The sequence below is a fragment of the Megalopta genalis genome, chromosome 5 (genome assembly GCF_051020955.1).
Source record: "Megalopta genalis isolate 19385.01 chromosome 5, iyMegGena1_principal, whole genome shotgun sequence".
NCBI lineage: Eukaryota > Metazoa > Arthropoda > Insecta > Hymenoptera > Halictidae > Megalopta > Megalopta genalis.
In genome coordinates, this window is record NC_135017.1 from 31,505,718 (window position 1) to 31,521,392 (window position 15,675).

The 15,675-nt window shown below is 32.2% G+C and overlaps 1 protein-coding gene across 8 annotated transcripts in view; it reads left to right on the top strand.

Moving 5' to 3' along the window:
- Positions 1-15,675, top strand: part of LOC117227927 (neural-cadherin) — a 716,163-nt gene that overhangs the window by 88,025 nt on the left and 612,463 nt on the right. The window lies entirely within an intron of this gene.

Below are 15,675 nucleotides of genomic sequence, written 5' to 3' on the forward strand. Positions count from 1 at the left end.
CCACCATATAGACCTGATCTCGCGCCATCGGATTATCACTTATTTCGATCCCTGAACAACTCCCTTCGTGGTAAAACTTTTAATGATGACGACGCTGCAAAATCTCACTTAACTCAGTTTTTGGCCGAAAAGGATCAGACTTTCTACGAGCGTGGAATTTTCAAGTTGTCGGAGAGATGGCAAAAGGTCATCGAACAAAATGGAAAATACATTACAGATTAAACTTCATTCGAAGTAAAAAAAATTTTTTATTTCATTGAACAAATCGGCAATTACTTAGTTGCCAACCCAATATATAGAAATCATAGTTGTCATAACATCAAAATTTCTATATTTTTAATAATATAAATTTTTAATAATATAAAAATTGTCTGCATTGATTGGAAGATACAGGTGGTCATAGAAATTTCTTTCGTTTCTTAATTATATATTTATATCTAATTATTTTAAAAGCTTTTAATGTTTTTACCGTTTCCTGTTTGGTTTACTTATTTTTGTCGTGAATGCATAAAATCCGCAGTTTAGTTATGATCGTAATTTTTGCATGCATGTAATTGTAAGTGTAGCATACTCTACACGAAATACTTGTTTGCAAGAAAGATTTATGTACTTGTCTTGAAATCATGCACTTTACAAACTATGAAGACACTGTATAAATTAGTAGTCAATGACTGGTTTCTGATCTTTTCCTTTCACAGTTCTTGATATTATAAAAATATTTATAGGAGAAATTTTTAGGTACACACTTCTTTATTGAAGTATACATTATAGTAGAAGTTGAAATAAATCCGCTCTTGGCATTGTTATAAAACAATATACGTTAGTCGCCTTTAGGCTCGGTAGCTCTAGCGTTAATGTTGATACAAAATTAAACGTTTGTCATTATTTTGTATTTACGTACGAGCTGTACAATGATTTGTTGAGATTATACTTACAGAAACGAGTGTCTTAATGTTGCCTTAACTTTCTAATTTACATATTCAAGAAGAAGCTGATCAAAATCCTTGATATCGCGTTCAAAAAATAATTGGTTTAGCGTGGATTAACGCGATTGAAATTTATGGAACCAACAACACAAAGAACAGTTTGAGTAACAACTTCAATTTTTTAATAAAAGATTAAACGTTTGCTGTCCGTACAAAGGCCGAACATAGCCTTTGAAGTTATGCTTTAATTACTTCAGTCTACTTACAAAAAGAAAAAACTTCTTGCGTCGTGTAATTTTACTTTGAAATGCCGTAAAATCTTGCAAATGTATCTTCTCGAAATGTTCTTAAAGAAAGTAGAAAATATAGTTATGGTTAAACTTCCATCACTTGAATCAAGTCGGAGAAAATTTTATTCGAATGACGAATAAGAGAAAAACTGACGAATAAACTTTTATTCGACATTATCTAGATAACAGTTTACCCGAATAAGATTTTATTCAAATAAGAGTTTACTCGAATAAAGAGTTATTCGCGCGTAAAATTCATCCGATTCGAATAAATATGATCAGGAAGTGTTTTTTTTCATAGTTTACTAATTAATTTCTTTCATGTTAATTTTTGCAATTAACTTTTCTCAAATGTTCCATCGCGAAGTTTACTACTTTTGGGTAGTTTGATTCTACGTGCATAACTAAATAATCTTTCTACAACATGTAAGTAAGTGTGCTTAACACACATGCAATATAATCAGCAGAGAAGCGGAAGTTGTACTGATTCGAAATATAGTTGTACGTATTTTTTAGAGCATTAGATAAAAATGAATTATTATTCTAATAACTTTACAATTCCTACTTGAATAATTTATTCGAATAATAATAATTCATTCAAATGAAGAAGAAATAATTATCGAGGTAAATGCTTAGAATAATTTTTTACGAATAATGAATAATCGTTATCAGAATAAAGCATTCAATTAAAAAAATTCATTCGTATAATTATTTTAGATAAAATAATTAAACAATTCGAATATTGCCCAACATAAGAATAACGATCTCGAAATGCCTTTAAATCTATCACACTGTTGTTAATTATGAAACAATAATTGTATTTTTTTTTTAATAAAATAATACAGTAGAATCTTGTCTATGGGACAAGAGAAGGACAAGAGAGTCCGGAAGATTGAGGCTCGCTTGCCTACCTTCTCACCGCTATGTTTTTTAAGTTCGGATACGAGAGACTAGCATTCGAATAATAGAAGCTCATCTGTGAATTCGGATAACCGATTCCGATCATGATTCGGTTCAGATAATCAAGTTTTTACTATACTTCTGAAATAAAATGAAAGTTTATTTTGTAGAAAAAAAATGTTCTTTAATTTATTGTACACTTTACTTTGAAAGATGTTTATGTGCAGTAGCGCAAGCTATAGTACTTGTCAACTGTTGCTGGTAGAATGAACCAAATTATACATTCGAATGGAATTTGAATAATAAAGTAGACACAGTAGCCATATTATAGTTACGTACACTTGAAAAACGATATAAGTTTTTTAAAACTGGTCTAAACGATTTGAATTTTTTTTTAGATAATAGAGGGACTAGTCTGCTAGGCAATAACTATAATACTTTTTTTTAAATTTTGCTATTACCTGGAATGATAAAAAAAATTAAGAAACCCATGTTTTTCAACTTTTTTATCTGATCCTATACCAAAAATTCAAAAAATGCCTTTCATAGATCTTGCTGAAAATTTTATCGAAATCAGTTGACCGCGACAGATGCTGTAAGCATTTGCAGATTCCGAAAATCGCAGTTTTTCACGAATTTCCACCAAAAACTGGTAATTTTTACATATTTCAGTATATGTAGCTCGATTATGCGTCAATCGATTTCGGTATAAATTTTCAGTACGCATATAAATCAACAGGACCTACAAAACGCATTCTTTAAATTTTCATTACAGTTTTTGATGAAAAAATTAAAAAGTTGAGTTTTTTGTATTTTTTTGGCATTCTAAGTACTATCAAAATTTACAAAAAGTATTATGGTCACTGTCTAGTAGACTATTATCTAAGAAAAAATTCAAATCGTTTAGTCCAGATTAAAAAATCTTATACCGTTTTTTTTCTTGTACCGCCACCGTATAGTGAAAGTAAGATAAATTGGTTAACATTGCGAGTATAGAAATTGCTTTAATACTGCGCATTGAACAACATTCATAACTGAAAGCAGCGCTGGACTTGCGTTTGATAATGTTATTGCATCACTTAAAACAGGGCTCGGAATTAACCAGCACGCAACATGAGGATCGCGAGGGCTACGCCCCTCAACTCTCGCCGCGCGTCTCGCTCGCCGGTCACCTCTTTCGGCACGGAGCACCTCAAGCGCGTGTGCCTGTTGCTTTATATGTGGATGTGGGTAGCATTTAGGCGACCATCGGGGAGCAAAACCCTCGACGGTAGAAAGCGTAGCCCTCGCGATCCTTATGTTGCGTGCTAGTTAATTCCAAGCCCTGACTTGAAAGACGGGAAGCTCTAAATGAGTGACTTAATCTAACGAATGCGTGCTATCACACTAATACAATATAGATCGGAAATTAATTCACCAATTGCTCTGACTAATATGTGTAATTATAATTATTAGACTGCGGAGTTCATGCATTTATGACAACAACGAGTAGTGCAATTTGGAAAAATAAAATAATCTCGAAAATTAGGCTGTATCAATATATTACTTTCGTTCTAATAAAATTGTTAAAGAAAGCATGATGTTTCTAACTGGTTCTTCTGTTTTGCAACAGTTGCACAAAATTTTTATTTTGTATAGAAATCCGCAGTAAAAAAGGTTATAAATCCAGGTGTAACAGGCATTGTTTAATAACACGCACATACAACAATAATTAATCGTTCCGTGTATCTGAAATCGATCGTATCAAACTGCTGCCACTTAGAGATTTTATTGTTTAAATGGCAGGTATATATTATTTTTTGTGCATTGTTTGCATTCGTAGTATCGAATAATTTTCAAAATCGATTAGTTTGATATTTATAGGTTAGAATCGGAGTAGTGACAATCGCAATAAATACAGAAAATTCTAAACGTAAACGTACGCAACATCGGTGTTTTATGATTGAACTATGGATTTTATGCATTTTCGATAAAATTGCGTAGGTGCAATTTAAAACAGTAGGAATGTTAACGGAAAAAAGCACATTTGTTTTTGGCTTCTATTTCTCGAAATTGATGCGGAAATTTTTCACTTTGCATTAAGATCCGCAATCTGGTCATGACTTGCAACTTTCAGTAACTAGAAAACTGTTTCATCGTGTTTGCAATTCACAGGAAATCAAATTGGACATGGGTGTTTGATTATGAAATTTTATGCTCGTATTGTTCTATTGCGAATTAAATTTCACGTTTCTATTGTTATATCGCAAATTAAAATTTCATACGTGTAAAGCCGAGTGAAAAATTAATTCCTTCATTTGTATCTTTTAATTAAAAACTACATCCCTTCATTTTATTAACAATTTATACATATTGATGTATATTAAAACGATTTCATTATAGAGTGATTGTTTCTAGCGGATGTAATCAAGCAAAACAATTGACGCCGGAAAACAGATTCAGAAATTATATTTTCTTTTTCCATAAATACCATTGGCATTTCGTGTGTACGAACTACGTGTTTCGTTACGGTATGAATGCAGTATGTTCCATTCGGTACGTACTATTTATACGTCACTCCACGTAACTGACTTCATATTTCCTCATACTCTGAATAAAATGAAAAATTGTATTGTATTTGATATTTTTGATGGAAACTTCAGTTGATATTTACTGGAAACATCTTTAATATCATATTTATTAAAAAGTACATTCAAGTTGAACAAAAATACTTTTTAATAAATTAGAAAGTACAGTGAGTAACGTTAATATACGCGAATCTTTTAAAATGCAATGAATTTTTCGAAATTGGATCAAATGACATGAATTCTTTTTAAATGTTAGACTGACTAGTTCATTAGACTTAGAAGTGATAAAAAGTGTTTTTTCAATGTTTTTATCAGAGCCTGAGACGAAAATGTCTTCATTTCCAACATTTATTGTAGAATAAATAAATGTATTGCTCACGGAAAACCAAAATTTTTTAATCGTTTCAATCGCTAGTATCAGGTCATCGAATTTGTCTTGATATGCATTACGATGCTACGTCATAAGCAATAAATGTTAATATTTGAAAAATGGCGGTGACCTTCAAAACTCGGAAAAAAATTACCTTGAGAGAAAAAAGAATGCAAAATAGAAATTTTGTACAACTGTTGCGAAACAGAAGAGCCAGTTAAAAATATCATGCTTTCTTTAACAATTTCATTAGAATGAAAGTAATACACATATTGATACTGTCTAATTCTCGTAATTATTTTATTTTTTCAAATTGTACCTACTCATTATTGTCATAAATGCATGAACTCCCCAGTCTAATGGTTACAATTACACATATTAATCAGAGCAATTGGAGAATTAATTTCCGATCGATATTGTATTAGCGTGATAGTACGCACTCGTTATATTAAGTCATTCATTTAGAACTTTCCGTCTTTTAAGTCAGGTCTCGGAATTAACTGGCACGCAACGTGAGGATCGCGAGGACTACGCTTTCTACCGTGAAGCATCTTGCTCACGATTCATAATATTCCTAACTTTGAACCAAACAGATTTCTTTTGACACATTTTATCGTATTAGCAAATATAGCGGAGATATTTGATTGTGCGGGATAAAAGAAACATTTATACAACATCTATAAAACACATCGTCTAAATTTTTGTTATAGTTTCAGGTAAAAGTAAAACAGTCAATGAAAACATATCACTTCGTTGACTTCATTTTTCTCACCTCAAGGTTCGCCCTAACGCATGCTACAGTAATATGAAGTCAAAAGTATACCATGTAATTTAAAGAACTGATGGTGACCTTGATGTTTTGGAAGAAAATGTTTCTTCCGAAATTTTTTGTATTACAATCTGCAGCTGACTAAAAATTGATTCATTTTTGATGGGTACATTTTTCTGTCAGACTGTCGGAAGTGCTCGAAAAATCGTGGCAACAATTACGTGGAACAACCTGTGTGTATATGTACACTCATACACGAAAGTATTCGAACGCTTAAGTTTCTAACATTCAATTAATAAAATATATGTGTTAAACTGAAGTATTTGATATAATTTGACACATATAACAAGGGATGGGTCTTAAGACTGCGTAAGCAAAATTAGAAGATAATTCAACAATATATAGCGTTTTTACAGTACATTTATTGTAAACACGTACCAGAAATGGCTCACAAAAGTATTCGAACGAAACAATTAATAGTTATTTAAATTGAACGATTGAAGGTTTTAATAGGAAGTTGATCCACCTTTTACTTTTATAACAGCCCTAAGTCTGTTTTCCATTGAATGGACCAACTTAGAAGTAACATCTGCTTCTATCGATTGCCATATTTCAATAATATTTTGTTTTAACACTTCTTTCGAAGTAATCATCTTTCTACTTCATCTCATAAATGTTCAATGGGGTTTAAATCGGGACTTTGCGGTGGATGTGGTGGCACCACGTGTGGAACATTATACAATACCCATTCTTTGGCTATTTTAGCAGTATGCTTCGGATCATTGTCAGACAATACTCATTGTCAGACCTTTGCTTTTTAAATTTTCCTGCAAAATTTTTAAGTATTTCGTTTTGTCCATTATCCCATCGATGAACACAAGGTTTCCCACTCCGCTAGATGCCATGCAGCCCCAAACTAATACAGATCCACCATTATGTTTTATAATCGGCCGTAGATTTCGCGGTTCTAATTCTGTGTTCTTTTTCCTCCAAACACTTTTACGTCCATCGCTACCAAAAACGTTAAATTTACTCTCATCAGAGACTAATACTTTGTCCCCTAGAATGAATTATTTTCATAAATAAATTTTTCGGCGAATTTTAAACGTACAATTTTATTTTTCTTGCTAATAAATGGCTTTCTTCTTTGAACACACAGAATTAGAACCGCAAAATCTACGGCCGATTATAAAACATAATGGTGGATCTGCATTAGTTTGGGGCTGCATTTCCCACTCCATCTAGTGGAGTGGGAAACCTCGTGTTCATCGATGGGATAATGGACAAAACGAAGTACTTAAAAATTTTGCAGGAAAATTTAAAAAGCAGTGTATCAAAATTGAATTCACCTAGCGATTATTGGTTTCTGACAATGATCCGAAGCATACCGTTAAAATAGTCAAAGAATTGGTATTGTATAATGTTCCACACGTGGTGCCACATCCTCCGCAAAGTCCCGATTTAAACCCCATTGAACATTTATGGGATGAAGTAGAAAGACGATTAAGAAATACGGTTATTACTTCGAAAGAAGTGTTAAAACGAAATATTATTGAAATATGGCAATCAATAGATGCAAATGTTACTTCTAAGTTGGTCCACTCAATGGAAAATAGACTTAGGGCTGTTATAAAAGTAAAAGGTGGATCAACTTCCTATTAAAACCTTCAATCGTTCAATTTAAATAACTATTAATTGTTTCGTTCGAATACTTTTGTGAGCCATTTCTGGCACGTGTTTACAATAAATGTACTGTAAAAACGCTATATATTGTTGAATTATTTTCTAATTTTGCTTATGCAGTCTTAAGACCCATCCCTTATTATATGTGTCATATTATATCAAATGCTTCAGTTTAACACATATTTTATTAATTGAATGTTTGAAACGTAAGCGTTCAAATACTTTCGTGTATGAGTGAATGTTTTAGGCAGCAGACAACCTGTAGTCTCTCACGAACCACAACCTTACCTGTCCAATTTCCTTCTAGGCCAGCGAAACCTGTAGACCATCGAATATAATCACAGTGTAACGAGTGTTTTGGTAGACTGAGGTCGGACTCCTGCCGGCAAATAAACGCTCGATACGAATCAAAAGTTAACCACGTACCATTTCGTACCCGGGGACTACGTTTCGCGTAGGCAGCAGATAGACAGTTTCGTGAAAACGGCAATAATTGATCTTCCTGCCGGTTATTAAGTTTCCCATAACTCTCGGTCACGGATCGTATTCCTCGAAACTGCACCATCTCTCTCCGTTGAAAGAGCTTACGCTTTTATTGTCGGGGCGATTGTGCGGTGCGATCCGAGTGTTCCCGAATGATCGGACTGAATAGAACGTTGCACGAAGGAAGAATAACGCACGCGAAGCGTGTGCCTTCCGACATTTCGAAAATCATTCGGGCTTGGGTGCCGTGAAATCGCGTGGGCACACGCACACAAATCCCCCATGGAGTACGGAGGTATCCTTGCTCCATGTGATAAATCTTCTTCGGTTAATAGGCTCGTGTCACGGTTTAATATGAGAAACTCGCATTCGGCCGATGCGACCGAAGGAAAAGACTACAAAGGCATAGTCTGGTAATGCGTCGTGTAAACGGATTACTTCATCGTCAGAAACTAGTTTCTTTATTGTTTTCTCTGCTGACAATTTGTCAATGCCTTCGGACGATTGACCGGTCGCGGTTTCCCGTCTTATTCACGCACGTTATTGCCTTCAGGAAAGGTAAGAATACATCTCAATCGGTGTATCAAGAACTAACGCACGTGTAGCTGCTATCTTTTTATTCAGAATGTTTGTGTTAAGTAAACAGATTTACAGTTCATAGAATCTGCAATTATAAACCAACAAGATATAAATCTTTATATATAAATCTTAAAGTAATTTCTCCCTAATTTGCTCTCAGATTGCGCACAAATATGGACAATTTGGGAAGAGGAGATATATTCGAGCCTTGCGGCTCGTTTTTATAATTACCGATTGTTAACAACTACAAAAAGAGACGGAAGGTTCGAATAATTGTATCTGCTTTTCCTAAATTGTCCATTTTTGTGCGCAATCTGAGCGCGAATTAGAGAGAAAGCCCAGTTTTTCTCATGGGTTCGGCTGCCTCGCGCGCGCCAGCTAATCTCGCTTCTTATTGGTCACTGTTTTTCGTTAATAACTCGTAAACAAAGACACGAATTGCATTAGGAAGGAGGATTTTGACTAAGGAAAAGTTACTTCAAATGACCTCAGGAATCCCTCATTTCTCGATTGCGAGTGACTTTTAGGACACCCTGTATAAGTGCATTCGAATTGAATAATAAAAAAGGTTTTTATCTGAATCTTAGGATCCCTTCATACTGATCGCACTTCGATATGTTTTAGAACTCTGAAAGCTTTTATATGACTTGTTTGGAGCAGTCCCAGGCTTTTTTAAGTTCCTGAAGTTTTTCTGGTACTGTTAGAACCTCTTAAATCAAGCAAGCAAGAAAGATCGTAACAGCTGGCGAGCAACGTCAAAAACAAAATCTGTTGAGAACGGAAGGAAAGAAGCTGCACCGGTGTCAGCAATCCATGATAGATTCACAGATTAACACATCATCGAAACACGATTAATATTAACATACAAGGTCTTTAACTCCGTATGTAAAATAATTTAGTGATTAATTCTACCAGATTTACCGTTAAGCTAATTCTATCAATTTATCATTAACTCCAGACTACCAATAATAATGCGCATAAATTAGATCATCGTTGACGTTAAAACTGATGCATCATCATGTGAGGGAGCTGGCTTACTCAATGTTACAGGTTCGACACTTCGAATTTATCATCTTGCTGATTATATTCACCTATTTCCATTCGATAGGTGTCTCGAAAGTGACACGATATAATTACAACTGGAAATATTTTTTAGAAACTGTTTCGGAGATTACGGACGTAGTGTAGTTAGTTTTATCACCCACTTTGCCATTTTGACTATCTACGATGATAACTGTGAATTGAAGCTTTTTCAGAAACTCAATTCCATGGAGAAATTACTTTTTCTGCGGGTATTATTAACCATTCCCATGCAACTATTACCAACATCAATTGTGCTAATTGGTATAAGTTAAATATATATAATAATAATAATATATATAATATATATAATAATATATATATATATATATATATATATATATATATATATATATATATATATATATATATATATATATATATATATATATATATATATAATGTATATATATACATACTAGTAATTACTAGTAGAAAAATCATTATACAGGATGTCTCATTTTAGTTGAGATTGCAAAAAATCTCGTAGACACGTATGTAAAAAATGAATTTAGTCTTTTAGTATTTCGAGTATTGTCTAGTTTTTTAATGCTTAGGCATTTTCAAGACTATCTTATTTTTGATTTATCATAAACCTATATTTTTTATTATATTTCGGAATCATATTCTACGTAAAAAACATCTTTTATTTGAAACAGATTTTTGCAATATAATGTTCTTAAATGGAATAAAATACTTTCCAGAAGAAAGTAACGTTGCAATTTTAATCGAAAAACATAATTTTCTTTGACATAAACATGAAGAATTAGCTAAATATCTTAAAAAATATTGAACTTACAAAAAAATGTTTCAAACAAAAGTTATGAATTTTTTACATAAAATATAATTCCGAAATAAGAAATATAGGTTTATGATAAAAAAATCAAGATGACCTTGAAACAACCTTAAAAACGTACACGCATTAAAAAACTAGTACTGCCATTTAATTCCCCACTCGAAATACTAAAGAACATGTGTCAGTTTGTTTTACTTAAATCACGAATCTACGAGATTTTACCAGTATATACATATACATACATATAGTTAAAGGTATGTTTACTATTAAATTAGTATTTTCAGTACATTGTCACAAATGTACAAAAAAAATGTTCAAAATTCCGAACAACACATTGAATTTTATTTTTATTTAAATTGTTAAAAAAAAGATAGGAGGACTTGATTCACAAAATAGGCAATTTGTTCTGCGAGATTTTGAATTTGATTCACGAAAGTGTGAAAATAATTTGCAAAAATATGAATTTGGAAAAAAAGAACATAATTTATAAAACGAGGAATTTAGAGTGCAAAACCATTATTGGTAGACTTTAATCGTTAACAACATACAAGCATAATCGTTACAGCAACATTGTCATTTTATTTTATATGTTTGTTATTTTTATATATTTGTTACACAGTAGTTGAACACGTTGTATTGTTAAATGCACAGATTGTTAGCCGCATTACAATTTTTTTACCAAAAATATTTTGCAGGAACAAGTACGTTCGACATACCTTCGTTAAACTATGAACTTCCCCGAACTTTGAACCCGCCCTAATATCTTCACGAATTTCGAGACCCTCTGGAGTCTAGACTTTTCAAGATTTCCTGAGCATCTTAATACCTCTAGAGCCCTTCGACCTCCACACCCTTTTAAGGCCTGCGGTACACTTTCCATGACACCGGGTAACCCCTACACCTTCGATCCTTTCAACGTTAGCCCATATCGAGTCTCACGCCCCCGAATTCGACAAAATTCTTTTAGATGGCTTCCGGAACGTCTGCGCGAAGTCCAATACGTTCTTGCACGGCTGCACAGTGTCAAATGCTACCTGAATTGTGGGTATTTACATGACACCCTGTTTAAATGATAAGAGTAGCATGACATCGTGTCGTATACATATATGTACTACTCGATTATTTTATGTTGTAACGATTGAACAAGCAATTGGAATAATACTATTTTACGTTTCTGTTATTTTAAAATATTAAATTTATTACAATTTATTAACGATATATAAAAAAAATATTAATATAAAAAATATTAAAATTAAAAATTAAATAATTTAAAATAAAATGAAATATTATAATTTATTTAACAATTTTAACCGGGAAGTTCGTTACGAATATTTTATACAGTTGTGTGACAGTAACTTTTACACTTTTAGTGATATTTAGACAAAAACTTAACGATATGTTATATATTTGTATACTTTTGTTTTTTATTATTTTTAATATAGAAATATATAAATACAGCCTTTTCTTGGTTATTGTTTAAATATCTGTAAAAATATAAAAGTTACTTCGAGTTTATAATTATTCACAGCACTATAGGTGGTTTCTTTTAGCTGTATATTTGAAAAAGACTTAACGAAATACCATATTTGTATATTTCTATATCAGATATAATGGGAAATAGAAATATACAAATATAATATATCATTAAGTTTTCGTCTAAATATCACTAACTAAAAGTGTCAAAGTTACTTTGAGTCCATAATTATTCACACCACTCTTTGTATATTTCTATACTAGAAATAATAGAAATACTTTGCTAAGTTTTTGTTTAGATATCAGTAAGTATGTGAAAGTCACTTTGAGTCTATAATTATGCACATCACTGCACGTGTTCAATGAAACCAGCTCTATGAAATGTGAAACGAATTTTCCGAACAACCTAACTGGGTTAATATGGTATATTATTATATATATACCATATATTATTATGTATATTTCCAGTTATCTTTCAAAAATAACTCATTTCGTCGTATCTGTTGCCAATCTTCGCTTCGTAAACGCGAAACTTATCTCTCGCGTTATGGATGCTCTTACAGTAATTACTAGACCGCAGATTTTTATGCATAATAAAAATTGTCTTCATCAAAGGCAACAAACAGTAATCCGAGAGAAAACTCTTGCTTTCTTGAATAATTTCAGCCAGGTGAAAGTAATGTACAACCATGCCAAATCCTCATCCGTTCCTTATTTCTGGAGCTTAATCTGTTCTTTGATAATGGTAATAAAATCAATAAGACGAAAAGATAAATTACTAACAGAGAATATAAATTATGTGAACAGAGATCTCTCTCTCTCTCTCTCTCTCTCTCTCTCTCTCTTTCTCTCTCTCTTGTGTACGACTAATAAAATTATATACACATAGAATGGCTTTTTTTCATCGATAAATTATCAACGGAGAATATAAATTATATTAATAGAGATTATTTATATTGTGTACAACTAGCAAAATGATATACATATAGATTAGATTTTTTTCTTCGATATCCGTGACAACTGTGTCAAATTGACACAAGGAACGTGGATGCATTTTAGTCATAAATGCATAAAACCCGTAATCTATTTATTAGTATACATCCATGATAAATCGATTTTCGAGAATATTTTGTATATTCTTGAAAAGGTAATTCAGAGTACTGAATAAAAATGTAATTTTAATATTCGTCTGCGTACATTCTAAAAATTTCGTAATTTTAGCTATGTGTACTATCAAATTCAATATCTTAACCATTTTTAAAAAGGGTCTAATCGTAAATAATAATGAATAACGAATGTTCCATGTTTTGAGAATATACAACAAGATATACATATTTAGGTGCTAATTTTTCGACGAAGCACTTGTGTCAGATTCCAGTTGATTCCTAGATATGAAAATTTAATAAATCTGTAGGAGATCCTCTTGATTATTTTTTGAAAATCCCATTTAATAAACGCTGTATCCCGAGATCGCATACTTTCCACGACAAGCGAGAATACTAATACCTTTAAACGACTTCTGACGTTGCGCTTTTCTAAGATTATCACTATATTCGCACCGTGGTAGTGGCTTAATCTCTTTCAATTACCTCCTATATTTCTTAATCTCATGAATGAATAATCCGAGATTATTCCTTATGGAAGTTTTTCTTGAATTATTCTGTGGATCCCGTTACTGAGAATTGAGAACGAAATTAAATTTTATCTCGAAACTGATATTCGATTAACAAATATAAAGTCAAATATTTGCTACACATTATATTAACAATTTCGATATTTATTTACATTCTACATTCTCAAAGTCCTAATCAACAATCAAACTCCATTGATTTAACTAATTTTTGAAATAATAACATGTACAGGAACTCGTGAAAGTGTTCGAACAACTTTCAAAACGAAATAATTTATTAAATAATTAAAGCGAAATCGCTGTTCTTCACGACTATCGATCAATAACTGGAAGTAATCTTGAGATTTTTATATTTTTCAATGCTTGTAGATCGTTTTTTGTATCAATAAATTTTGATGAAAATTTCGACATCCATAAACATTACCGAGATCTACAAAACGCGTTGTTTAAGTTTTAGAATAACTTGTTTGCACTATGTATTTGGTTTCTGATAAAGTGATAATGATTGAGGTCTTTCACGTCACTATGTTCCCGTTTGTACTTACAGTTTTTAATAATAACTCTAACCTGATTCCAATTTTCAACTCAACCCAAAGCTGTACTATGTTCTACGATAACTGGCACAAAATGTAAATAGAACGTTCACTTGATCAGTGCTACGGTTACAGTTAAATGGCTGTTATACGACGAAGCTCAGGGACGAATTTTAGAAGACCCTCATCGAGAGCCCTTGCGTGTAGAGTAGCCTCGTGTATTGGGTTGGCAACTAAGTAATTGCCGATTTGTTCAATGAAATAAAAAATTTTTTTTTTACTTGGAATGAAGTTTAATCTGTAATGTATTTTCCATTTTGTTCGATGACCTTTTGCCATCTCTCTGACAACTTGAAAATCTCACGCTCGTAGAAAGTCTGATCCTTTTCGGCCAAAAACTGAGTTAAGTGAGATTTTACAGCGTCATCATCGTTAAAAGTTTTACCACGAAGGGAGTTGTCCAGGGATCGAAATAAATGGTAATCCGATGACGCGAGATCAGGGCTATATGTTGGGAGTAATATCAATTCCCAACCAATATCCATCAATTTTTGCCGAGTGGACGAAGACGTGTGCAGCCTAGCATTGTCCTGGTGGAAAATGACACCATTACGATTGACCAATTCTGGTTGCTTTTCCTTGACTGCTGCATTCAACATGTCCAGTTGCTAACATTCACGGATAATAAAAAATAACATAATAATAATAATAATAATTTTATAATATAACATTTATTGATATAAATAGAAAGGCCCGAAAATTATGATCGGCCCTGGCCCGATGCTCACGTGCAGCATTTTGTGCCAGTTCTCATCGAGCGAAGTATGTACAACTTAAACATAAAATTACTGTATAAATATTTTTGCGTATAATTCGAGTGGCTGCGATATATATACAATAGAGAGAAAAGTTGTTTATAATGATGATCCTGACAACATATTTCAAACTTATTCAACGGTGAAGAATCATTAGTGTCAGTAATTACTAAATTGTGGAACTTTATGCAAAATAAAAATTGTCTGAGTTATTTATCAGAAATGTGAGTCAGATAATAGTGTCTTTTCTCTATTAATAATTTTAATAAGTTGTATATAATATAAAAATATTCTCAAACTCTTCTGATGACTTCAGAGTTTTGTTTTTGATCTAGTCAATCTTGTTAAAAATGCACCAAATCCGTAGTCTACCAATTACTAATAATATTTCGTCTCATTCTATTGAAACTTTAACTAAACGAAAATTTATTTTTTCAATCAATAAAAAGTTGAATTGGTATTCGCTATAGTTTCCTTTATTTGTACGCCTACTTCAATCTGCACTTATGTATAATATGTATAAAATCTGTATATCAATATAATAATATATAATAATATATATATATATAATATATAAAGTCTCTGATCTAATATACGACTTTCTAAACGAGTAATACCTCTGTTAAATGTTCCACAAAACCAACTGTAAAAGTGTTGATTTGCAAAAAGTGAAGCTGTCCTGCCTGTCTACTTTTTATTCATCTGCCTCGCAACGTAATCTCCCCTACATATCCCCACTTTGCAAGGAGGAAGTTGGATGTCGCTTACAAGTGCATCTCAA